At 42.8% G+C, this 24,537-nt stretch overlaps 1 protein-coding gene and 1 pseudogene across 4 annotated transcripts in view; one reads left to right on the forward strand and one right to left on the reverse strand.

Annotated features, from left to right (window-relative positions):
* The window catches only part of RBMS3 (RNA binding motif single stranded interacting protein 3), an 851,530-nt gene that overhangs the window by 582,230 nt on the left and 244,763 nt on the right, over positions 1 to 24,537 (forward strand). The gene's annotated exons all lie outside the window — the stretch shown is intronic.
* On the reverse strand, positions 11,990 to 12,109 carry LOC136655042 (5S ribosomal RNA; annotated as a pseudogene).

A 24,537-nucleotide genomic window follows, 5' to 3' on the forward strand; every position in this document is an offset into this window, starting at 1 on the left:
AATCCTGAGTATTTGTTTCCCAACTTCTATCCTGTTTATGCCACAGCTTCTAGTGTTGTCATCCCAGGGAAAGATGGGCCATGGCAGTAAGGGCATAATTATGGCCATGGGCCTCTGCAAAACTTCCTTCAACTTTCACTATTCCAAGTCCATTCCCTTCAGCCACCCGGTGTCTCCTGCTCCTTCTGTCTTTTCTTCCTTATGTGCTTCCCAGAACACCTGCGTGACGCCTCCTTGTCTACTTGCTTCACATCTCTTCTCAAAACCCACTTTTTTCATGAAACCTCTGGCACAATCCCTGGCTCCCATGCCCTACTGTAACTGAAACTTTGCCTCTCATTTATCAGTTCATCTCCCCATAGAGAATTTTAGATGACCAGCTCCTTGGAGAAGGATCTGTCTTCTTATAACACTGTAAAGTGTCATACCTATGGATACATTATAGAAATAGTAAATAAATAGCCCTAAAATCTGTTGGGTTCGCTGAGCCTTTTTGTCTTGACTTCATTATATGTGTAATTAGCAAACATGATGTCATTTAGGGGGAAGTACAGGCTGATTTTTGTGAATAGATTACTGCTGACTCTTAGGGAATGAAAAACAACAACACAACATTCATACTTACAATTATTGTTTGGTGTGTTTGATGGCTATATTTTTAACCCGTTTCTGCCCAACTCAAAGGAGTACACATTTGATCCCTATTACATATATGCAATGTTGGACAAAAGTGGCTTAATATAGATATGACCTTCCCATGGTCATTTGGATCACTTGGGAACTCCTTGTCCCAGTTTACTGTGACCCTTGTTCAAATGTATCAGTCACAAAAATGAATTCTTCCTTTTACTGTCTTTTTCCTATTATTTGCGTCCTGTCTTTTGATGTCAGATACCTGCTGGATATCCTAAAGGGAAAGGATATAGGTTTCATTTGATCTGTAGACCTTGACATTCCCATCTCTGTTTCTTTTACACAGCCAGATGTTTTACTGTTAGTTTTACTACTACTGATGATGCCGACAACATTGATAACTTCCCACAGTTTTGAGATTTTTATTTATCTCAGTGTAGCTCAGAACCACAACTGTTAATAATTGTACACAGTTGATCCATAAACATGAACACAGATACAGGTATTCACATGGAAATGATGTGTGAACAGTTCTATAGAGATATTGAGAAGAGGTCTGTGGCAGATTAGTAGGCAAGGTTTCTTAAGAATCCCAGCATGGAACTTTCTAGAAAAAAGAGTCCCTGTGAAGTGCAATGGTCATTCCCAATCCTATTTTTTTTCTGTTAACATAGCAAATGCCTGATCTGGCAGGCCTTGGGAAAATCTTTTCTTCTTTCCAACATTTGTCAGGTTAGCAACCCAACCATGTTTTAGTTCTGTGAACAATGAGTCCCTTCTGCTAGCCATCCTATTTGGCCTGAAACAAACTCAGCCAAGCCAAACGTGTAATCAATTGCTAGCCATTTTGCCCTATGTGTTTGTGAGGTGCCTCTGATCTGTTTTATAGCACAATAATTCATCACACAAATATTTACTATTTGTGAACTTTAGCTTTCTGTTAATATGATTGAAGCAAGTGGAAATGGTGATTGTCAGGGCCATTTAACAAAGAGACCCTGTAAAACACATTACATCCCAGGTAGTAAAATCATTTCAGAAGGCACATTCTTCAAAGCTGAGTTTTATTCAGAAAGCCATATTGGTGCATGCCTTTTGAAAGCCTTCTATTCCTTGGGAGAGGGGGGAAGCAGACATTTGGAGGTCTGCATTTTATATACCTACGAGCCAGATTTGAATATATTGTGTTCTAGAACACACAAAATGACCAACTGTGTAAATGGTTCAGATAGATGTCTAGATGGCTAGACACCATAGAGCAGCTAAAGTCAGTCTTGTGTGATAGCTGCATTCTAGCCTGGAGTAAATCAAGACATCAGCAAGAACTTGGCAATATCGCTCATGTTTATGAGGAGTAAATCATATAAGCAGCAAGTTCGAGAAAGGTAGCTATGTTAGCCTGTTGAAGCAAAGCAAGAAAGAGCTTTGTGACACAGTAAAGACCAATACATTAACAAGAAGTGGGAAAATAAATGTCATAAGGTTCCCCACAACTTTTTTTAAAAATTTTGCTAGAATCACAAAAAAAGTATTGTCTGTCTGTTCCATCAAAAGATTCATTGTTGCTCAACTGATTTGAACCACAAAGGGCCCAGTCCTATCCAACTTTCCAGTGCTGATGCCCCGATATAAGGGAACAAACATTCCCTTACCATGAGGAGGCCTGCATGACTGCCCCCCCCCACTGCAAAATACATCATGTACCCTGTTGGCACAGCTGTATCGGCCCTGGAGAGTTGGATAGGATTGAACCCAAAGTGCAGTTTGAAAACCCATGATGTGCAAACAGGGCTTAATTTCTCAAAGATTGCCCTAAGGCATTTATCTGACTTACTCAAAGTTGCCCAGACTTGCTGTGACATCAGAGTCGGTAAACCAATAGCAGCTGGGTGGGCTTATACATCTCTACCTGCAAATTCCCAATATCATTATAAACAATCAAAGCCGCCAAGGGAAGTAGTTCAAGATCAGAAGACATAGATTAGGATACTGTATATTCTAAGAAGGAAAGAATTTGTTGACTCTATTGACTTCCTTTATCTGGTGTGGCAACACAGATAGCTGCCACTCTTAAGAAACTCTAAAGCACTGTTTTTCAACGCTTGTCCTCTGCCATATCATTTCACATGCTCCACTTATTTTAAGTACCACCAGAAATAACTGACAGTGACATCATCACCAGTTACTTCTGGGTTGGGAGACCAGACACAACACTACACTGGTTGTGTGTTGCTCAGGGAGGATGAGACTGCTTTTCTGAGCACAGAAAAGCATTTTTGGGAGCTCTGCCTGGTGAGCTGAGCCTCCTACTGCTGTTTGTGTGTCACATTCCTGATCTTGCAGCTGGGCAGCAGGTGTCCAGAGGTCTTGTGAGTACCAGACACCACCTCAAGTGCCTCTGGTGGTACCTGTACCACTGGTTGAAAAACACTGCTCTAAAGAAATAGGGAAGTGTGTCATGTTGAAGCAGAAATATTCTGTTTGGATTATAACAGTTATTATAGTTTAGAACTTCATTTTTTTTTCTCGCTGTAAGGAATTATCTCTCAGATGGGTGCTCAAAATGCTGGCATGTCTTATTGCACATGTTTTGGTAAACAATGAAACAGTCGAATATGTGGACATATTTTGACCTAGTGTATCTAATGAAAAGGTCTGTTTTGGGGGGGGGGGAACATGGATCCCACTCATATTTATATCTTAATTAAAATGTTTCAAATATCAGAGGAAAATGCGTAATTTGTAATTTAAAAGATAAAAATACATCAAAACAAAATTCCTATTTGTTAAATTAGCTCATATTGTATTTACAGAATAGCATGAGACTTTACTGGAACATATTGTTCTTCGTACTCTTCCAAGATGCACCCCAAATATTAATGCTTTTCACCGCCATGTGTGAAAAGCATATATAGCAAGTTGATAACTATAAGTTTCATACAAAAATCAATCCTAGACTTTGTACAGTGTTATAAATGACTAATTCAGATGCAGCAGATACTAGCTAATGGCATTAAAACAGCATACATTATTTATGATATATGCAGAATATTTTCCATCTATGTTCAGATAGCATGCAGTAATTCTACTGCATATGATCAATTACCAGGTAGCCCCTGACTGCAGTGTAATTTCCGTATTATTGTTTGGATATTTTCTTCCATTCAGTGCCATGCATTTCTTATTTCTGCTGGACCTGTCATTGCCTTATCTCAAGACTTCCTGATCTTGTTTACTGGAAACCTATTCTGTTAGCTGAAGGGAGGCTCAAGATAAGCAGATGAAATATCAGCAACAAAACGAAGACTACGCTGCTCAGAAGCATGAAAGCTAACCCATATCTGCAACTGCCTCCTGTATGCAGCTATATTTGCAAGTGTACGGTCATGATCACTAGATTAAACTGTACTTAACTGTCCAGACTCTTACAGTGTGGCTGTGTGTTTGTTTTTGTTAATGTTAAATCTGGCCATCACATGTGGATTACTATCCAAAGCTCTGCATGGATCTGCAGGACGCACACAAGAGAGCTATAAGAGACAGCTCTTGTGTATGTACCTCAATTGTGAATCCAGAGCAAACACCCAACATTTGGAAGATAATAGGGAAATATCTGCTTACATATAGCTCTATTGGGAATGTTGGGATAAACCGAACTGTACGTCCTATAGGTTCTAATGGGCATAACCTGACCTAACTTGATCTGTTTGTTCCCATGCTGTTGTCAGGCTGGCTTATCTATGAGTTCAGGTGGAGCTGCTGCTTTCAACAGCAGATTGAGTGACAGTGTCTCACATCTGTGCCTGCATGTAGCCTCCCCTGCCCTGACACCATCCCCATGCCTTTACCCTACACTGAGGCCCTCTTCTCCTTTGCTGAGTTTGAGCAAGAAGAGAATTGGATTACCAATGACTCACCTCTTCTTCTGACACCCCTGCAGAGGCTGTGGTGCCTGCAATTATGTTTTGATTGCTACTCTTCCAGGAGAGTGATTGAAAGAGAATTATGTTGCTACTTCTCTGAGCAGGTGAAGAGGAGAAGGCCACAACAATGATGGCAGAAATGTGGCTGTTGGGACGTGCACACCAATGTGCATGACCCATTTTTTTAAAAGGAGGGAATAGAAAATTTGGGAACTTCTTCAGGTGGATTGTGCCTGGCTGTAGTCCAGCTTTGTTATGCAGCTGTATATGAAATGCAATATCACAAGATTTTACATGTCAGTTAAACTCAGTGGGGCTTTCTTCTGAATAGTCATGCATAGAGTTGCACTGTTAGATTTTCTTACCTTGTGTGCTCTTAGATTGAAACAGCCTCTTTGTAGATGTTTATACCTTGGATAAAACAAAAGAGGACAAGGCATTTGGACAGCACAATCAATTGACAAATCATATTCGGAATGGTTTGCTGGGTACTCAAAAGGGGAGCATTCCCCAAGGCTATAGGAATTCAAAAGCCATCTGTCTCATTGTTTGGTATACACAAACAGCATCATGCCATGGTTTATCAAACTGAGAAACCTGCTGCTTGACTGCTGTCACCGATGGAGATAATATGTGTGTACTCATCTACAATATATAGAAATATATATTCCAGGTATGCTATTTTAGTCTAGGCATTGTTTCTATCTTTTTCTAGCCACAGGCATCCATATGTGGTAACTATAGCCTTCAGAGCAAATTTGTACAACCATTTGAGATGCAAAATTTTTTACTATGGAATGACTACTGCCCTGTTCTTCTATGTGTTTAAGATGTCTTTTGTACTTCCAGATGATTTCTCAGGAGGTCACTAAATATCAGTTTCATCAGAAAGAAGATTGTAATATTTTCTCTGTTAAATTTGTTTGCATAATATTAACACGTACAATTCAAAGAGAACAAGAGTACATGGTCTAATTGGAACTATGGAACGTAACTGATGTGTGTTTAAGGGTAGAGCTACACATTCTACGGCAGACTGCAGAAATCTCCGGTATGTGTAATTCTGATGTCGGTGCAAAGGGGCATTTTGCAAGGGTAGAATCAGTGAGCAGGAAAGATGTCCAATTCTCCCTTGGAACCTCTTCTCTTGGCCATTTTTCCCCCACAATTTTTTTGGAGACCTAATATAATTCAAGTTGAGTGACAAGGATTGTGGGAAAATAACTGATGGAGGAGTATGGTTGAAACAGTGTTCAGCATGCATGCCAATTTTTACTTGCAAATGCTGCTCCCTGTCCTACTTAATTTGCTGAGGTAATATAGCCCCACCCTAAATTCAGGTCATTTCCCCTTCTACTTCCCCCCCCCCATATTATAATTTTTCTGTAACCTTTCTTCTTTTCTATTTTGATTTTTCATTACCAATGAGGATTATTAATTCATGTAATCCTGTAGTTCTGAATATTTTTTCTATATTTTTATTAATTTATTATTTGTTTATTGGTAATATTCAGCCCCTCAAAATCCTAGTATTTGTGAGAATACTGAACTTTCTTAATTTTCTATGTTGCTTGACTGAAAATGCTACAATCTATATGCTGTATAACACAAACAAAACAAAGCCACGAGCTCATCTCGCATTCAAATGTTCTGGCCAAAAAATGATGTATGTTGATTCCTCATTCTCTTCCTCCCACATCCCATTCCATTCTCTTCTTTATTTTGACCTCTCTGCCAGTGAAATTGTGCTGGTGTCTGTGATTTCTGCGCTAGATCGGTGTGGTGTTTTGATGTTGTGTTACAGTCCACAGACTGTCAGCGGGCGGAATACTACGTCAGTGGGGCTGTTGTTTCACCAGCATACATGGAGATACACTGGTGTATTGGGATAGGATAGGATTGGGCATGTAGTCACAACTCACTCTGGATGGATTAAGGGCTCTATATTGGAGGAGCCATACTAAGAAAAAATGCCATTCTAATTCAGAAAAGGTTTTCAGTTCAGTTTGTTTTAAGCAAGAGAACCCTGGGGTTGATTATATTTTCACAACATTATTTATTATGTAATCCTTACTCAAAACTGAGAATCTTTCATTTTTCAAGTCATGGTTTCATTCGCAGTTTAAAGGGCTTATTTTGTAGTTGGATATTGTTTACTCAAGAGATCTTGTGCGACTGAATTTGAGAAGGGAAAGATATGTTCCTTTGATCCCTCCGGAAGATTTTTTTTCTATGAGTATCCTTCTCATGGTGAGCTTTTGGAAATCTGGACAGACCATTGTCCCATTTGTTTTTACAACTTTCTGTGATCACCGTCCAGCAAGCATTCTTTAATCTGTGGAGAAGAGTACTCTCCAAAAATTGAAAATGTGCTTCCCAGGTGCCCAGAAGGTCACAAAGCCACACCACTGACTGAAATGCAGGAAACTCCATCCACAAGAACAAAACATCCAGGGAATCATTTGGTTAAAAAGGTCAAGTCTCTGGTTTTTTTTTTAATTTTTCAAAGGATGGGGTGGAGTATAGAATCCAGAGATATGCAAGTGTATGAAGGATCATGCTGATTCGACAGCCCTTGTTCCTGGCCAAACTAGCAAACATACTGAAGTGAGACAGACGGGAGAGCCTGACTTAACAACAACAACAACAGTATTTATATACCGCTTTTCAACTAACTTTCAACTTAGAAGTTATGACTTATTTATATATATTTTGCTTCAGAGAAGCACAGTACAAATGCGTAAAGGTTCCTGGAGAAGGTCGATGAAAAAACTTGTAATTTCTGTAACAGCCTTTCCATTGGGAGCTATCCTTGATTGGTGAAGAGTCCCCCGACAACCAGGTCTGCTTTTGTTATAACCTCTGTCTGTGCAATTTAGAGGAATGAAATGAGCCTCTAAAATTATAATTGTTATAGTCCAGTGCCTTAGAAAGTATTGTAAAGTAGAGGTTTGCATATGGCTAGTAAATCCTAAACCTTTGTTACTGGGACATCAATAAACATGGGCAGGTAAGCGACACTACCTTTACGTAAGTGTTTTTTTCTGTACATGCCTTTCAAACATACTTCAAAATGTTACTTAGGGTTTAAATAGCTAGCACTTCTTAAGCAGTGATGACTCTAACCAAAAAGTGGTTGTTCCACAAGAACTGAAACTCCCAAATATTTAATTAATTAAGGGCGCAATTCTGACTTTTGTTTAGGCCGACGCAAGTCCCTTGTGCCAGCCCAGGAGGGTCGCAAACATGCTGTAAAGCACATTTGCGCTTCATCCAGCCTCTGTACCAACTTGGGAAGGGAGGGTTCTGTCAGCTGAGCTTGGCCAACGCAGGGATTTGGGGAGGGCAAGGTGGAGGCGAAAGAGAGGCATTCTAGAGGGCGGAGAAGGGTGGTCTCGGGGGCAAGTGGGCAGGAAGTGGAAGGCGGGGCTAGGACCCACCTCTTATGCTGGATCCCAACCCCATTCCCTGAGTAGTGCGGAGCAGCTTGAAGCCACTGCATTCTCCTCAGACTAATGCCACTTCCTGAGGTGGTGCAAGTCTGAGGAGACCCACTGAGGCCATAGTGGCTTACCCGGGGGTAAGGGGAGGGTTTCCCCTTGCCTCTGGCTGAACAACTTCTGGCCCCAATCTTGCATTGTTTACAGCACAGGCCTCCTGGCTTGCCTGTTCCAGTGCGTGATAGGATTACACTGCACATTAATTGATGATTAATTATTTAATTATTTAATTAAACAAACACCAAATACCACAACTGTATTTAAGTAGTAAAGCGTGTTTCTATTTTATTATATGTTTCATCTGTTACATAAAATTAAAAATGGAGAAAGCAAGAAATTTGTGGGAGTAAAGTACAGAATTGCTAAGGGCAGTGGTTCTCAAACTCTTTGGGAGAGTTTGAGAGCCAGTAAGTCTTTGCAGGGGTGGGGGGAGGAGGCAGCGGGGGCAGGGGGAAGGCAGCGGCGTGATCCCCAGGATCGCACTGCTCAGGGGGGCTGCAGGGGCTTGGGTGCACTTACCCAAGCCTCCTGCAACCTCCCCAGGCTGTGGGGAGCCCGGCACGACTTCTGGCAGGGCTCCCCGCAGCAGGGAAAGTGGATGCGGAGCAATCGCGCATCCCAGTGAGATGAGCTACATTGGTTAGAAGAGGTCAGTGATCCTTTGCACACTTACTTGAGAGTAAACCTCATCAAATACAGTGGGACTTGCTTCTGAATAAACATGTATGAGAGTGTTGTATAAGTTGGACATTAGCTACTCTGACAACCCAGTCCTGAAGCCGGCAGCTCCGCCGGGTGCAGCAGTGCCAAAATAGCAGTGGCACTGCCGAGGCTGCTGGAGGTCTCCCTGGGGAAAAGGCCTTTCATCCCCTTCCCCTTGGGAAAGCCCCAAGCCCCACAGTGAGGCTTATCAAGTCTGCACAAGCTATTTTGCCGGCACAAACTTGAGAGACTCTGTGTCAGGCTGTGCTGTTCCACCTCTTGCCCCAGTTCCTGCCCTGTCCCCCCCAACCTATTCCACTCACTGCCCACCTCCCCTGCCCCAAAACTACTTACCTGAGTTACAGTGCTGGCAGCCCTTCCTCTCTGGGTGTCACAGGCATGCCTTACACACGTTTACAACACCCAATTCTGGCGCTGGAGCTCTGCGCTGGCACTGGGGAGCTTTAGGATTGGACCCTAAGCTTCAGGAATGTGTCACACATTCTGCATTCATCTGAGCTTAGACTAGTTTGGAAGAAGAGCTGCAAGGAACAGTATTCACAATTTGAATTTGGGGGAGGGGAAGAGAGAGAGCGAGAGAGATTGTTTCCAAAGTGGTTTCCAATCACTTATTTCAGTTAATTGGAGACTTGAGACTTGGGAATCGCTGGTCTATTGTAAAGTGTCATACTCATGATAGGCAAATTGTAAATAAATTAATAATGAAAATAATAAGAAGAAATAGCATTATCTTCTCATTTCCCATTTCCAAGGGTGGAGCTCTAGTGAAACAACAGCTTCCTTACCCCCTTTTGACACCAGGTGTTTTATCAACTTCAGAACATTTAGAGCTCTTTCCTTGCCGTTCTGAAAGCTGAGCTAGATTGACCTTACTAGCAAATCACCCGGTGAACAAAGGTCTTGAGAATACAGTGCTGATGAACCGATTCATTTATTTTACACTCTTTCACTGGGATAGCCCTTTGTGGACAAACATCCTTGCATAAGGAGAACTTGTCTGATTCATATAAGACCCAGAAGAGATTGCAGGGGAAAAAACAACAAACAGAACAAGAAAGGAGCCTGATCACTTTCGCTTTTGTTATTTCACTAAATTGCTGGTTATTTATAGCCAAATAAATACTGCATAAAATATGCATATCATCATTTTCTGTGCATGTCAGTGAATGCCTGAATTATCTTTAACAATTCATCTTATATAATGGCATGCTTACATGAGGGTGGGTTTGATTGAGGATTGTTCAGTAGCATCCATAACCTCAAAAATAGACTGAATATATATTTTTGGGCAATATCATTATAGTAGAACCCCAACTACAATTAGTCTCTTGCTTTCGTTTCAAAGTCACTGTTAGCTGAAGCCGCATAAGGTGGACCAATGAACTTGACCTCAGGACTGCAAGACATTGTAGAGGGATCTTGTGAAGTCTTGACTCTAATTCAGCCTCAGCCAACTCCATCTCTGTTTTTTGTTAACTGTTGTTGTTGCTTCACAGTCTTTTCTCCTCACTCTGTGTAGCTTGTACATTTTTATGATGTATTTAAATTGCTAAGGACCTTGTACTACCATATCCCCTGTGCAGTGCTTTGGACACGGGTCTTGGTTTTAGCTCTACGTAGTAGCCCAGTGTTTCTCAAACTGTGGGTCCAGACCTACTAGGTGGGTCTCAAGCCGTTTTCAGGTGGGTCCTCATTCATTTCAATATTTTATTATTAATATATTAGACTTTATACTACCATGGTGTGTGACTGCTTTTAGGGAAATGTTACAGATCTGTACATTTAACAGGCTACTATGCATATGCTTTTAACAATGATAGTCAATGGAACTTACTCCTGGGTAAGTCTGAGTAGGATTGCAGCCTAGGATTGTTAAAACTCTTCCTGTTGCTGATGTCACTTGCTGTCATGACATCACTTCCAGTGGGTCCTGACAGATTCTTATTCTAAAAAGTGTGTCCCGGTGCTAAATGTTTGAGAACCACTGCAGTAGCCTATTACCATTGGAAACTACATTCACTGAATATGGGGAGGAAGGGAGCAGGGATGTCCCCATGGATTCCTTTTTGACCACTGTGCATTCAGCAGGTATGAATTGAGCCTCTTCTGTGCTGTTGGGAAATCTGTACATTCAGAGTCTGATCACATATACGGAGCCTGTGCAGGTTGAGCAAGTACCCAAGACACTACTCTTCCCCCTCCATCTATATAGCTTGAAATGGTAATTGAATAGTGAATCAGAATTAATCTAGTTGTTGCTTTTATTTGGGGGGTGGGTGAGATTTAGATTTACACAACCAGATAGACATAGAGTAAAACTTCAATTGTGTGGCACTCCCAATAGTCTGGCATCAAAATGGCAAGAGTTCAACTTTCTAATGGTCCCTCTTTCAGGCCCTTTCATAACTGATGTACACAGACAAACATTTGTGATTATACAGCAACACCTTTAGTTTCATCCGCGTGACTTTCATTACTTTGCTCTTTCAGCTGTTTTCAGTTACAACCCCATTTCCAATTTTGTCCACATGCTTTCCTCTGATTTCATCCAACCTTCCATGACGTTCGTCAATGTTGTTATGTTTGTTTGTTTATTTTATTTTTGTTTTCTGTGGGCCCTTATTATTCCTGGAACCCCTGCAGATATGGAAAAGCAGGGGTATGATTATTTGATTTTTTTTTACATTGACATAGCACCCTTCTTTCAGGGACCTTCGGGTGGTGAACATGGCTCTTCCTTTTATATCCTCATGTGGACCCTATGAGATGGATTAAATTGAGAAAGCATAACTGGTCCATGATCACCCTGTAAGATTCCTGGCTGAGCAGGGATCTGAATCCAGGTGAAACCTTCTGGCCCAAGCCCAGCACACTAATGGCTACACCATGCTGGAACTTATATGTGCCTGCCTGCCAAAGTTGCAATCACCACGAAACATGTTCCTGCAGACCCTGGGTAAAAAAAAACTGCTCCAGGTCTTTCCAAAGCCTGGTGCAGGCAGGTGGCAGCAAAAGGAAGGAGCTCTTCTTACCATGTCCGTTGCTGAATATGGGAGAAATCAGTGGATGCTGACTGACACTGGGGGATCAGGTTCAGGGGATCAGGTCAGCCAGGTGGGCTTCTGATGGGTGTTCTGACTGGACAAGGCTCAGCCTATGTGCCCCCTGATGGTTGGTTGGCAACCTTCAGTCTCGAAAGACTATGGTATAAGCCTATAGCACCAGGTATTCCCAGGCGGTCTCCCATCCAAGTACTAACCAGGCCTGACCCTGCTTAGCTTCCGAGATCAGACAAGATCAGGCATGTGCAGGGTAACAGTTGCTGCTGCCCCTGTTTATTTGAATTGGAGAGTGAATACCTGACAGAGATACTGCATTTAAGCTATGCTTCCATTGCCGTCAATGCATGCTACAACAGGGATGGTTTGCTGTGGCCGTTTATGCTGGGAATATTTGAAATGTAATTGTCTCTCCTAGTAAGCATTTTTGCACAGCAGGGACCCCACACTGCAAATGAATGTACTGCTACTTTGGGTTGGCCACTTCTCACGGCAGGGTGCAAATTTCTGCAAAGTTGTGTAAACTACCATTTTAATTAGTCCCTTTTATTGTCCTTGATTGTTGAGCTTGTAAAGAATACGCAACACAATCCTCAGGAAAGAAAGTTGGTCTATGTTACCTCTTCGTACCATTTTAAACAAATCTCCAATTTATGTTTATTCAACAAAACAAAAATCTCATACCTGAGAAATGCCACTGTTTCTAATTTAAGACTTTATTGCCCACCACAGTAGCGATAATGGATTTGCTTCATCGGTACTAATGAGGTTTTAGGGAGCCACAGAAGGTAACAGCATGATGATAATGACTAACTTTTTTGGTTAAAGTTATTTCAAGGTGGCTCACACTGCTCCCTGCATCATTCGATTGAGTTCCTGAACTTGCCGTCTAGGAATCTGCAATATTTTTTTTTCCTAGCCCGGTATAACTTATAGGATGTCAACCAATAAAACACTGCTTGAGTTGATTAAATCCAAAGTCTTTTGATAGGGTAACTGATTAATCTGTCAAAGAATATTTGATGAAACAACTGAAATATTTAATCAGTTGCACTAAGAAAAAAGCAAGCACAACCTTGGGATGGTGTGGAAGAAAACTCAGTTTCTTTTAAGTGGGGAGAAAAACACTGATTTCAAGAGTGAACTGTTAGCTTCAGTTATTTCTAGATGGAAAGCCATAGTAGCATTTTCATGATGTTCAAATATCTACTGGCTTTGGATACAAATGGGAATAGAAATCTACCTATCTTCTTGGTGGGGGTCTTGTGGCCAGGGTTAGCCCCAAACCTCTCAGTGCTTGAGGTGGCATGCCAAATGCTGCTCCCTTCATCAGCCAGCATGCTGGCAATAGCACCCTACTAACCTTTCACTGGAATTTGTTAAGAAATAGGGGAATGGAATGGAAGAGGAAATGTGGAGCAGAAGAGAATGATGGGCTAGAGCAGCCATTTTCAACCTTTTTCAGGTCATGGCACACTGACAAGGCACTAAAGTTGTTGAGCCACACTACTAGTTTTTAATTACATTATTATGTTACAATTAATTTAATTAGTATAACTAAGGGCACAGTCCTACTCAGAAGTAAAATCTACTCGGGTCTACTCAAAAGTAAGTTCCTTTTGTTCAATGGGGCTTACTCTCAGGAAAGTGTGGTTAGGATTGCAGCCTTAGATCATTACATGACAATTAAAGAAATTCCCAAGAAGCTTGGAGAGGGAAGTATATGTGGCTCCTGGAAAGGAGGAACCATGTTTTGAATTACGTGATCACATTGTTATCAGTTGATGTGCTTTGATCTGCCAGGAGGTGCTGGCAAAGAGAGATGAGACTGAGCACATACTGGAGAAATGTGGGGTGAGGGGCAGTGAGGAGATGTGACTGAAGCAAGTGCAGGATTCAGTGGGGTAGGGGAGAGAGAGAGAGAGAGAGAGAATGTGAGGCAACTGATTCTGGACTTGGGGTGATTCTGGAAGGTGGGGAAGAGGAAGGGGAGGGCAGTAAGAGATGGGTTAACTGCAGTTATGATGGGGAATGTGTGTGCAGGTGAGAAGGAGGGGGGAGAAGAAAAGCGTCAATTGCCTGCTATGTATTCAAGAAAGAGTACAACCAAGAACCCAAGCCTCTGTATGTCTACTCAGAAGTAAGCCCCATTATAGTCAATGGGGCTTACTCCTAGGTAAGTGTGGGTAGGATTGTGGCCCATACCCTTAAAGCCAGAATCTTGCCAGTGGAGGCAAAGCAGGGAGGGTCACTTTGGGGTATTGCAGGCAAGGAAAAGGGTCTCTCAAGGATCCTTTTCCAGCCGGCTGCTTTGGCTCCATACATGTTTCCACCTTCTGGCTCGCTCTCACTCCCTCCTCGCTCCCGCCCTCCAGGTCCCCTCCCAGGCTTCTCTGGCTGCCCAATCAGCATGCAGGGCAGGCACCAGCAACAGCAGGAGCTTCAAAGCCCCTTTGCAGGCTGCCCCTTTTTCTCCTGCTGCAGCAGGAGGCTCCAAGCAGCTGCTTCTCCTGCGCGCATGCAGCAGCAGCTGCTGCTGCTGTTGCCTGAGTCCTAGGCCCTGCGGCACACCTGAGGCAGCCTCACAGCACACCAGTGTGCCAAGGCACAGTGGTTGAAAACTGCTGGGCTAGAGTGTCAGTACACTCTTCTTCTCCACACTTCCTCTTCAGAAACCTTCCTTTTAAAGTACCAAGGAGCAGGAGCTATTGTATTGAAGCAGGTGCCTCTTCCAAAACTACTCTCTGAGGTGACCACTTCAGGTAGCCTCATAGATGGGCCAAGTCTGTATACATCTGAACAGCATGATGATCTTCAGTTTATCCTCAGATTAAAAAATAAACTTTAAACTACAGTGAAAGATTTTACAGTACAATCCTATTAATGTCTACTCAGAAGTCGAATTTACTCTACTTCTCAGAACTCAGTATTGGGCAGCCCAATCCTGAGCTGCCTGGTGCGCAGGGTTGCTACAGCATCCTAAGCATGCCAGGCAGCCACCAGCAGCTCCTTGTCCCCAAAAGCTGACTTTTGTCCCCTTCCCCTGGGTAAGAAAAGTAGCCCTGCAATGGGACTGTTCAATTCTGTGGTGGCTCTTGTGAGCTACTGCAGAACCAAGGAGTTTCATGTCAGACCGTGTGGCCAAACATGGGGCTCTGGATCCAGTGGAGCTGAGCTCTGCTGGTCCCTCCCTCTCCCTCACCCGCCACACTTCCTCTGCACCTCCCCCAATGCCCCCACTCTCCGCCACTTGGGTTGATGCCCCCATTCACCTCTCTGCCACTTGCGCTGGGTTACCTCCAGTGCTGAACCCACAGTAAGGCTCACAAACGTGCCTTATAGCACGTTTGCGACCGACTGTGTGCCAGTGGTGAGCCAGTGTACGAGGCTCAGGATTGGGCCCTCAGTCTACTACTCAGAACTCTCAATGAGTTTAATCGAACATACACCCTGGTAAATATGTTTAGAAAGTAGCTTGAGTTGATAAATTTACTAGTTGACTAAAATTCCTTTTTTCCTGATCATTTTTTTTTCTGATCATTTCATCATTGTGTTGTATACCACAACAAATAGTCTCATTGAAATTAATGGAATTTAAGTTAGTCATATCTAACTTGTTCCACTGATTTAAACAGTGCTTAGTCATGCCAGCTAACGTTCTTTGGATACACCCTCCATAGATTTATTTTTGCTTTGCATCTCAAAGTAAATGTCATTCCTTTACAACTGGTATCACACCTGCTAACTATAAAATGTAGATAGTGCTTCCCTTAAGGGTAACATTGATTGGAAGGTGCTTAGACCATGCATAATGGTCCATGCCCATAATGCACCATGCCCGTGGCAGAGACATCACATGATGTTGTGATATCTCTTCTGAGTTCTTCCCCGAAAGCGGGAGTGCTTCTTGTGGTGGCTTCAAGCCTTCTCTTGTGAGAAGTCATGGGGGGGGGGGTGAAGCTGCCAGTGTCTCCTCTGTAATGAGGGCAGAGTCTGAGGAGCAGTCATGTGCCCCTCCTTGGCATAGCACCTGGGGCAGATGCCCCTCAGACTTGGTCCTAGTTACACCTCTGCTGGTAATGTCTCTTAAATGTTGTTGGAATTTGTTCCACAGTTTTCTATGTTCTTCTCGTAATGTGTAAAGGAGCACTTCAGTCAATACACACAGAGAATGTTTGAGTGCGCTCATGAAGCATTTTCCTAATGCTAGGCATCCACCCTGCTTTATATATTTCTACTCCACAATGTTACTTTAGTGAAAGTCCCATTTGTAAAGTTGACCACGATAATCTGTCATTCCACGGAAAGGATCATTGCTAACTCCTGTACAACCATCTTGTTTTAATGCTTTCAGTGGCATGCATCTGCATTGTGTGCCCTGAAATGACCTTTCAACAAGCTGAAAGGCAGCCTGTGTGCCACTGGCTGCCTGCAGAGAGCTCTGTGTCAGTGGCACATGCCTAATTTTAGAAAGGGTAAAGCTATAGCTTGTGTTCTTGTGGGTATTTCCCGGCCTCTAAAGCACACGAAGACTTTTGAATGCCCTTTCAGCTGAAGCCTCTTTTCTCCTTTGTCACTTAGAGGGATTTGCCTTATGATGCCAAAGCTCTTCATGTGGAAGACCACCTGGAACATCTCCCATTTTTTGGACTGCTGCACATGTGTCCTTGGTTCTGATGCAAACTCTGGCAAACACACACACACACACACAAAACCACTACTTTGTAATACTGTAGACCAGGGGTGCTCAAAGATTTTGGCAGGAGGGCCACAACATCTCTCTGACACTGTGTCAGGGGCCGGGGGGGGGGGAAAGGAATTAATTTACATTTCAAATTTGATTAAATTTACATAAATGAATATATTAGAGACGGAAAATGAATGAATGAATTCAATCCAGTTTATGATTCCATTCACCCTAATAAGGGGGGATCTTCATGCCAGTTTATGATCCCATTCACACACACCCAAATGGAGGGAGGATCTTCCACACTTTCACACACATACACCCACCTGCTCACCTGCCCCCTCACCCTCCCTCCTTCCCTCCCTCGTTTGCTTGGGCTGTCTGCCTGCTTGCCCAGCTGCATGCCTACCTGCCTGCCCACCTAACCGCCCTTCCTTGATAGCTAGGGCTGTATGTGCTGCTGCTGCTGCTGCTACTGCCTGCCTACCTGGTTCACCAGTCAACCAGCCCTCCCTCCTTCAGAGACTTGTTACAGGCTGGGCTGGGCTCCCCTCCCTCTCTGTCTGTCTGTCTGTCTGTCTGTCTGTCTGTCTCTCTCTCTCTCTCTCTCTCTCTCCTGCACTCCCCTGGCTCAGGTTGCAGGAGGGGAGGGAAGCCCAGCCCAGCCCATGGGCAAGGCAGGGAGAGACCTCCCCCCCCAGGGGATCTCTCTCTCTCCTGCAGTCCCCTGGCTCAGGTTGCGGGAGGGGAGGGGAAGGGAGCGGAGCCCAGCCCATTCCAGCCCATGGGCAAGGCAGGAAGAAACCAGCCGGCAAGCGCACAGCCTGCAAGTCTCACGTTACCTTCCCACTATAAAAGGCCCTGCGCACACGCTGGGCTTGTCTTTCCTTCGCTGCCACTGAGCTCAGTGGCAGCGAGGGAAAGCAAGGCACAGACCTCACGTGGCGGGCCAGCGCGGGCGGGGTGAGGGCTGAGTGCCCATTGGAGGTGGGGGGACCCGCTGGGGGCTGGATGGGGACCCACAGCGGGCCGCAAGTGGCCTGCGGGCCGGGTTTTGGGCACCCCTGCTGTAGACCTTTGAATGCTTTGTAAATCATTCCAATGAGTCTAACATGGTTTGGTACAGTGAGGATTAGACTAAAGACGGGGTTGGTGATAGTGCGGTAAGTTAGATTTCTTCTACTTTTCAGAGGATCATTTTTAGAGGTGTTTAGAGGAATCGGGGCACAACTAGCACTGATAGGGACAATGGTCTGGGAATGAAGGAAGTGAGGTAGGGGTGTTCCATATTAATTTTATACTCAGTTTTCTTTTTAATTGTGCCTTCTCCCTTTTTCACAACAATCTTGACCTCTTTGAGAACAAACATTTGTGGATTTGAAGATTGATTTTGAAGTATTAGTGGTATAGATTAACATTTGTTAATGTTTGGACTGTATGTATTTGAATTATAAGTATGGGAATGTTTTGGCGTCGCTCGTGCTGCTTTATTGGAATTTTGTTTATGTATGTATTTGTTTTTCTATTTTATGTTTATTATAGTTAAATAAATAAATAAATGACAACACCAAAAAAAAAAAAAAAAAAAAGAGAGAGAGAACAAACATTTGTCTTGCTTTGTGTACATATACCGTATGTATTCCATGCTGAACCCATGACATTTGGCTGGTGGATGGATCAAGTGGATGAATGGTATTGGCTGCACTATAGTGTCAAAATGTATTATCAGCATTTACCTATTGCGATGAGAAGTGCAATATCATTTATCCCAAACTTTGCCCCTCCTCTCCCCATTATAGACATGTGACCATTGTTTGCGGTTAGTTGGAGATGGGCAGTCATTTCATATATCAGCAAAAGCACTGCATGAAACATTGCACTTTTGTTTCCATGCGAGTATCAGTTGTTCCCACATGAGGACATAAGCCCAACTAATATAAGCAGCATTGGAGATTGCCTTATACTGAGTCAGACCATTGGACCATGTAATTCAGTATCTACGAGTATCTCGTACCTTGGAAGAGGCTTCCAGGGTTTCCCTCAGGGATCATTCCTAGTGGGGGATGGCAGAACAGGGGTGAGGAGGGGGCAGAACAGGGCAGGGGGAGGATGGTGACAGCCAGTTTTCAGAACCCAGGTTTACTGGACTTCCTGATACAGAGCCTAGATCTACCCTCAATAGGCCTGGCCTCCCAGTCAGCTTGGCTTTTATCTTTTGCACTCCCCAAGGACAGCTGTCAACCCAAGAAATTTCTGGGCCATTTCCTGTCTCCTGGGCCACCTTTTTGACCCCCTGCACTCCCCTCTCATGAACTCTGGTAGATATCACTGCCTGAACATAAGAACTTCTACATGTAAAAAATGTGCTCAACAAGTGAACCCCTGTGGTCATTTTTGACATGAACAATTTATTTGAGGAATGCTTTCTACTTTAATGGAATAGGAAGGAAGGAATGTCTTGAAGTTTCCACCAGTGATCTTTATGAAATAAGATGGAAAAAAGTAGAGAATTATATAAGCGTAACTCCGTCTTTCTTTCCCTGCTTAAATTAATGATGTTCTTCTGCTCTGATTTGAAGTAAACATGAGGCCAAGTATACAAAACAATACAATTTCCGTTTATCAATTCCCATTAAAAAGTCCTGATCAGGTTTGTCAAGTAGCTATGCTCTAATCAAACATAATGGCATTTTGAATGAACTGGTAAGTGCTGTGGAAATTTTCATATTGGCGTGCTGGACAGAGAAAAAGGCCTTGCATCCTTTGAACATTAAAAAAAAAAATCAACAAGGGAAAAAAAAACTAACCCTCAACCCTCACTTTCTGTCAGTATCTGTTTGTTATTGTGGAACATGACAGTTATCTGAGGAAAAACAGCAGGATTTAATCTGACAGCCCAGTCAGGGAAGAGTGCCACCAATCTAATTATCCAGTAATCTAGTCAGAATGGGAGTAATTCTGGACCTTTCTCAGACTGCTAATCACATTTCCTGTGCATTAGAAGCCACACATGCTGTGCTTTTAGGGATGAGCTTTTTGCCCAAAGTAGTCCCAGGTAAACACAGAAGGAACATCATTTTTTAAAGAGATGATAAAGTGTATCTGTTAGAACTTGTTTGTTTTTCCACTCATCCCTTTCATCAGCAATATCTTTCAAGCTTTCCCCTAGTAATTAGCTATAAAAGCCTTTAAGATGTCTTTTTCCCCAGTTATTTGAGAAATCTCAGTGTGACTGAGATTTGAGGTGTGAAAGGAACAGTCTCCTATTGGGAGCATATCCCCTGTTACTTCTCCAGTGGAGAAAACAGAACTGGGAATATTGTGAACTTCCAAGATGTTTCACAGAGAAGGCCAATGCTAATCAGATGATGACTGTTGTCATTGATGTCAGTCCTGAACCCTATGCATGCCAACAGGCTTGGTAATATTTCAGTTGCAGTGACAGCCCCGTGTGCCATGCTTTCAGGTGTCTGCTGACCTCAAGGGAGGGGCTATTTGTAGGCTATGCTGATCATGGAGAATGTGCTAGAAAGGAGTTATAAGTGGGAAATACCATCACGTGTTAATGTTTGAAACCCAGGTGATGATGATGATCATTGCCCTGACTTGTAGTGCATGGTTTGGCGTAATTGTTTGCGATCACCTGGAATTGTTTGCTGTGTAAATGCATTCTTGGAATGCACCTTATTAGTTTCTTTTACCCATGAGCAGTATTGTCACATTTAAACTGGACTCCTGAAAGTTGGAGTATCTTACCATTGGGAGTGGGGACTGTGGGCCCAATCTTGAACCTGTTCCGTGCCAGTGCTGGGTGCCCTAAACAAGCCATAAAGCACATTTAGTGCCACCCAGTGAGTAGGCAGCACTGGTACTGAGCCTGCGCCAGTCAGTCACCTGGCCCAGTGCCAGAAGGAAGAGGACACGCTGCCACCAGGGTACATTCAACCACCCGGCAGCATTGTGGCCTTTGGGAGGGTGGGGGAGGGTGGAATAAGGGTGGAATAAGGACAGGGAGGATGGCAGTCTCCTTTAATTGTCATGTCGAAGAAGTTATTTGTATGACCACCATGCACTGTTTGTTTCTTCACCCCACGGTGAAGACCTAGTGACTCTTCTCACCTATTTGGCTTAAACATAAGCTTCTAGTTTCACACAACACATTTACTGGCCTATGCAGTAGTGTTCTCAGCAAATGACCCAGTCCTCCAAAGCATTACGTTGATGCTTTGGGGTGGGGTGAGTTATGGTTACTTATTTGAACTTCTACATATATCCCCGTCTCTATCAAAATAATACATGGCTAATATTTATGAATGGGAGAAGACTTATAGCGGTGGTAGAACACAGGCTTTGCATTCCTGGGGTTCAAAGCTAAATGCCCTGTCCAAAACAATCCCTGTTGGATAGCTGTGCTAGAAGAGATATGCCTGGGATTTTGCAAGACTACAAGTTATAGAAAATAGTCATAGAATAGAAAGATAAGTAGGTCTGGCTCAGGATAAGGCAGCTTCATATGTTTGATTAAGAGAAAATAAATCTGCATTATCCATAGTCCCCAGCTCATTTTGTGCACTGTAGCGAAGCTTTGCCTATGCACGCGAGGTGGTAAAGAGAATGACATATTGAAAACAAGCTCGCTAATGATTAGTGCAAGATTGCCATGTTGTCTGCAGGCCAATTGTCAAGAAGTGTGACATGTCTATGGTACAAGTGCTGATGTTGGTGAGAGTTTGGGGAAAAGCATTTAGTGTGTGACAAAATTCAGATTTCTTTAAAAAAAAAAAACAGTGCTCAAGGCATGATTCGACTGCGTGCTAGCTATGTGACAGTCACATTTATCCTGCCTGTCATTTTCCCCCCTCATTTTGTTGTCAGGCCGTGAGGGAAATTATTTAATAATTTCATCCTCAAATGTATAACTTGCTGAAGTGATACTCTGAAATATCCAGTTTATGTTATAAGCGTGAGAGAAAAATGCTGATCTGGGATGTTTTAACAATTTTTGTGCTGGGATAGCAAAACCTACAGACAGTTATTTTAAAAATTAAGCCACCAAAAATATATTTTAAAAATGCTGGCAGCCATTCTCATCATTTTCATGGTAACAGTGATTCAGGCTTGTTTAATTCCAGCACTTGAAGAAACATGTTATGCAATATCATCTGCATGTTTAAAACCCATTTGAAAAGGCAGCTTCATTTAAAAAAAAAATCCATTTTTATCATGGTTTTCTTTCATAGTAAATTGCAACATAGAATCTCAACATAGGAATACACTTCTTGTAGAAGCACCCACGCTGAAGTATAATTTGGCCTCTATTACCATGGCATCCCTCTTCCAGTTTGGTGACATTAAATAACATTTTATTTATTTCCTTCCATATTTCTGTCTTATTTGATCGTTATATTTTAACTTATATTAAAGCTAAAACTAAAACAGGTACAATAATAACTTAGGGTTCAAGCGGTGTAATGGGTGACCTTGGGCCAGTCACTTTCTCTCAGCCTCACCTACCTCACAGGGTTGTTGTGAGGACAAAAGGAGGGGAGCAGCTGTGTACTGAGCTCCTTGGAGGAAGGGCAGTATAAAAATGTGAAAAATAATTTTCTCTGATATATCATGCAGAATTGGGGGTGGGGGAATAACCATCATGAATGATCCACAGCCCAATCCTATGCATGTCTACTCAGAAGTAAGTCCCATTAGTGTCAGTGGGGCTTACTCCCAGGAAAGTGTGGACAGGATTGGGCTGCCAGTTGCACCCAAGCTTCTGTGTTATGTTCTTGTAAACATAATGAAATCCGCATCCTGAATCCTGAATCCTGAATCCTGAGTCCTGAATCCTTGGATACAGCAGGCCCACTGTACATACATTATGATATGTTTTATTTCTCCTTGTTGCCCCATAGTGGGAAAAGATATGGGAGCTAATATCTTCTCCTTTACAAGGCAAAAAGTAACTGGAAGGGGCATTCTTAATCAATAGCTTTTTGAAAGATTTTTCAAATATACAAACACCCCCAACAACCTACTACACCCCTCCCAACCCTCATCATATAACATACGATGTTTCCAGCCTTGAGAAAAAGAGAGCATACAAATTGAAAACCTTGAGTCAGCTGTCATTATTGTGAGCGATCTTCCTGAGCGAGAGAGATCCACCAACTACATATTAAGCACTCAAGGTCATTCCCCTGGTTTGTATGAATGCTTTTAAATTTCTGCAGTGATCTTGAGACGTTCTGATGCTGTGTGACTCAGCTGTTAAAATTAATATCTGCTGACTGAACAGTGCTTTATAGATGTTTCACTTCTGTCTTGCTCATTCTTTGCCACAGTGTCTGATGGTGGCAGAGGAATTTTCCCAGTGACAAGAAGGCCTTTGGAAAGGAGAAAAGATAAAGGACTTTAACTGGTGTATATGCATTATCAGAATGCCTCTCTGTATAAAGAAACGGCCCTGTGTTGAACTCTGGGAAGGAATGATAATAGGGTCCTCATATACAGGGCCTCCCATTTTTTTTCTGTTATCAGATTGTGGTTTTTTTTAAAAGTGTTTATTCTGAGTCTCCTTTTAAATGGCATTTGTAACGGAGATAGATTAAGCTCTATATTGCTTCAGAAATTCTATCTATTTTCTTGGCAGGTATAAATGTTTGAGGTTGGATTCTAAAATATTTGTGTTTCATCAGATAATCATTTGTACTAGCAATTCTAGAGTGTATTTTCTGTACATACACATTGCAAAGATAGTCTTGCTAAGTGCCACTTTCAAGCCATAAATAATAGCATCCAGAGTACCATCACTGTGTCTTTTTGAATATTCAAGAATCCTATATTTTTTTTAGAGTACCAATTTAAGGTCTCAATTCTGCCAATATATATGTATTTGAGGGCCCAAAGCTATGGGCATTCTGTCAGTGGAGGGCCTTCTCCATCAGTGGTGCATATAAAGCAGTGATGTACACAATGAGTCGGCAAGTGCATATGGCTGATGACTGCATGAGTGTGCCACTGGAGTGTCCAGTCACTGCCAGAAGAGGTGGCAGGGGTGGGCAGTTGGCAGCAGGGGTGGGCATTGGGCAGGTAGGGTATGACAGGGCATTTTGGGGAGGAGTGAGGACATGATGGAGTGAATCTGGTGGTGGTTGCATGTGCCGGATTCTGTCCCTCATTTTTTGTCCTGCCCTGCCCTGGTTCACCTTAAACTTACACCGGCTATATAGCTAGAATAGCTCCAAGGAGACCCATAGGCCATTGGGGGCCTACAGAGAGGTAATGGAAAATGTATCTTTTCTTGCAGACTGCCTGTTTGCCCCCTCCTCCATCATAGCATGCCCAGGCGGCATGGAGAAGGATAGGACTGGGCTGTTAATATCACATGTCTTAGACATGGGCTACACATGCAGTAGAAAGCACTGGTAGAATCCTGAGGAGATAGAGTGGATTGCACCAGTTCAAGTAGTCAGTGTCACCATCTAGACACCAACTGTGGAGTCATACTACCTGAAGAGGAGAGTTTCTAATATTGCTATATCTTGTGGGAAGGGTATGCACAGATTTAGCTTTATTCAGTCTTTTCATTAAAGCTTTCAGTTAGTGTATTTTGTTGAAATAGTACGGCAGTTCACCCTTCTCATCTGCAGGTTCTGAACCTGCAAATTTGACTCAATGCAGGTGCCGTCCCTGCATCTGAACGGCCTCAAGGACCTCCTGGGCGTGACTGGAAGGCACTTAGACAGCATGATTTCAGCATATTTGGGTGATTATTAGTACATGTGTACAGAATTGAGGTGGGGACATTTGCATACAATTTAAAGTCCTCAACAGCCCCCACTAATTCCAGGGTGATTAGAAAAAGTGTGGGATGAGGAAATGATCTGCATATTTAAAAATGAAAAAAAAAAAATCTTTATTTAAGTCTGCATTGCTTGGAGACCAGCACTTAATTTTATCTAGAATATTTGGCATTTTAGATTTAAGCTGTAAACCTGAGTTGAAAAAAAATTAAA

Source organism: Tiliqua scincoides, chromosome 5, assembly GCF_035046505.1.
Source record: "Tiliqua scincoides isolate rTilSci1 chromosome 5, rTilSci1.hap2, whole genome shotgun sequence".
Classification (NCBI taxonomy): Eukaryota; Metazoa; Chordata; class Lepidosauria; order Squamata; family Scincidae; genus Tiliqua; species Tiliqua scincoides.